Below are 2956 nucleotides of genomic sequence, written 5' to 3'. Positions count from 1 at the left end.
TCTCTCTGTGTATATATTTATAGGGGGTGTTTGTGATTGCTTATGTTTGGATTGCTTATTTATAACAACTTATGCCTTTTCTTTGTAAAAGTGCTTATTTATGAACATGATGCTTTTGGTACGGTTTTCGATTGATCCGGTAGGTTTTATTTTCCGATCCGAAGATATATCGGAGGTCGTCACCACTGTTGCCAAATAAACATCAAGGCTGTGATGAAATTCTTCTGCATTTAGCATTTCCGAGCATAGGTTTCCGAGCACTGGGTAAAATTCGGCCCATATCTTGGCGGGGCAACAGGTTGCAGCCATGGCAGTGTCTGATCCCATTTGTCGGATTCCAGATTTGCAGATCTGAGCCTCTCTTTCAGCATCTCCATTGGTAAAAATAAAGACTTGATGAATGGAGGGGAAATTGACCAAAATAACCATTTTGTCGCTTTGGATTGTTCATTGGTTTTTTGTCCATTTATGAAAAACCATTGAGCATCTTAGAGGCTGTGAGGATGAATTTGAATGCATCTGAGTGGATTCGATCAAAATCTGAGATAAACCGCATCTTGGTTGGGCAACCGGTATGGTTATGTGAGAGAAAGAAGATATGAATGTTTCTGTTCTTTGTCATTGCAACCAGTAAGTTGCAGCCATGGCGGATTTATCCTCTTTGTTGATTGTTTACATTTGAGCCTCACATTTTTCAACCGACCCTGTTTTACTCATTTTCTAGAACATTTTCTTTACATTTTTTTTATTAACCTGGATATTTAACCTGCTATGCAAGCCGGCTATTCCTAGGCGACCACCTGCTTTGCTGGTTGTCCGGAGTTGTCGAACGAAATTTTTGTTCCTTCTTCAGACACTTTTGACCTTCGGAGCTCAAACTCAAACCACTTTTTTTTGCCAAGGTTTTCATTGAAACAATAATTAGCATTGATCATCAAAAAGCCTTTTTTATGTATGCCTAAAGAGTAAAGATTATGATGCTTCATTAAAGTGACTACTTGTTAGTGAATTTCTATAAATGCAGTTGTATACATTTCTGGATACCACAATGGACATTATAGTATTGCTGCCCAGCTTCTTGAAGTTATTCAAAGAAGCCAAAGGTCACTCAAACTCACCAAGCAATCTTGCTCTTACCTTTTGGCACTTTCTCTAACCAGCCTTAATGATTGCAATATCTGGTGTAGTAATTTTCATATTCATCCCCCCCCCCTTTTTTTAAAAGATTGAAATACTATGTTCATAATCTAGGGGCTTCTTTTTTTAGTGGGGTAATATACCCTTTGAATTAATATGGACATGAYAGATGGAAGGCAGTGAAAGTCATGCTCTCTTTGTATCATGATTTTACATGTATAATTAACATGGTTGCTGAGCACAAYTAGCTGATGTTGCTGCCATTTTGGTACTTCCATTCCCTCGGTTAATACCAAGTTGCATCATCATCCAGATTATTCTTTCACAGATATGATCAATTAACAGGTTCTTGAAAGAGAAATGGTGCACAAGTAATAAATTTACCCAAGGGATTGTCTTTGGTGGTTCACTGCTCCATCCCAGATATGAATCTTCATACTTGTGCACCTTCTCTTGTAGAAATTGGATGTATTCAATATAAAATTTAAGATGGATGTTACATCAGCAAGTTTGATTTGTTTGCCATCTCTCTCTAAGACATCTAATTGCGTCCACATATATTGTATTGATTCGTCACTTTAACCTTTTGAGCTGTTGTTTGTGTTTGCAGGATGATCCCACACAAGACTAAGCGCGGTGCTGCTGCACTTGCAAGGTTAAACTAGGTAATGTGTCAGAAATGACAATTATGTACTTAAGCTGGTTCGGGAAGTAAGGATCTTATATTTTGTTTCTAAGCATGCAAATTCAAGCTGTTGGAGGTACACAATTAATCCAAAATGATTGTATTTTTTTATATGTTCATATAAATAAGTGCTTCATATTTTAAAAATTAATCGGTCTCTATGACACTTACCTAGCTCTATAGAATCACTGGTATGCTAATTGTTTATGAAACTTTAGTCTAATCTTACTTGACTTGTACTTTGTAATTGTGCAGCTTTGTCGACCCTTTGCATTGAGCTTTTTGAGCTTCGGGACTGCGGAGTTTATGTTTACCCTTGAGATAGTTGCTCGCTCCCACTTAGAGCACCTTAGATTGAACACTTGGGATTGTTCTCCGATGAAGCCGCAGGTAACCGACTCCACCTTAGTTCCCCCTTCTCAAATCCCTCCCATCGAACTTTACTTCACACCTCAACTCGGTTTGTGAAGGAGAGATAAAAATGAGTTGCATCCTTCTTCAGAAGTTTCTTAAGTCTCTTCTCCTAATAGGTGTTCATTTGTGGCATTAGACAGATGAATAGATCTAGAGCTCCTCTTGACTCAATTAGTAATTAGGATGCTGAATACATTCATTACATTACACCAACCCCTTCTATTAAATAGATTTATAGATGGTTAACATGTTACTGTTTGCCTTTTCACATTGCACTTGCATACATAAATCAACCTTTGAGTTGGATATTTCTTGATATACCTTTTAACTAGGAACTAAAGCTATGCTAAAACTATGTTTGGGATAACTATAGTTATATTGGTCTTGTATACATAAATCAACCTTTTAAGTCCATTTAGAACAAATCTTGCAGCTGGAGATACTTGCGTGATTAATGGTATCCTATTGTGTGGGAGGAGGCTTCTTGTCACTTTGAGCCCGTTGGATCTCTTCAAGTGCTCCCTCTCCCTCGTAATGTAAAACCACATGTACAAGCATCATGCTCAATTGATCACCCACCCAGATAACATAGAGAAGGTGCTTTGTGGACTGTCAAAAAAGAAAAGGAAAAAGAGAATGGGGGTCTCGAAGTTTTAATTATATTCTTTACTTTTTAGTTATTTTAACCTATGATTTTTGTCTTGTAATAATAGGGTTGGT

This window comes from Cynara cardunculus, unplaced genomic scaffold (genome assembly GCF_001531365.2).
Source record: "Cynara cardunculus var. scolymus isolate 2C unplaced genomic scaffold, CcrdV1 Un_Scaffold_347, whole genome shotgun sequence".
NCBI lineage: Eukaryota > Viridiplantae > Streptophyta > Magnoliopsida > Asterales > Asteraceae > Cynara > Cynara cardunculus.
The sequence above is the reverse complement of the archived record's forward strand: the minus strand, read 5'-3'. Positions refer to the sequence as shown.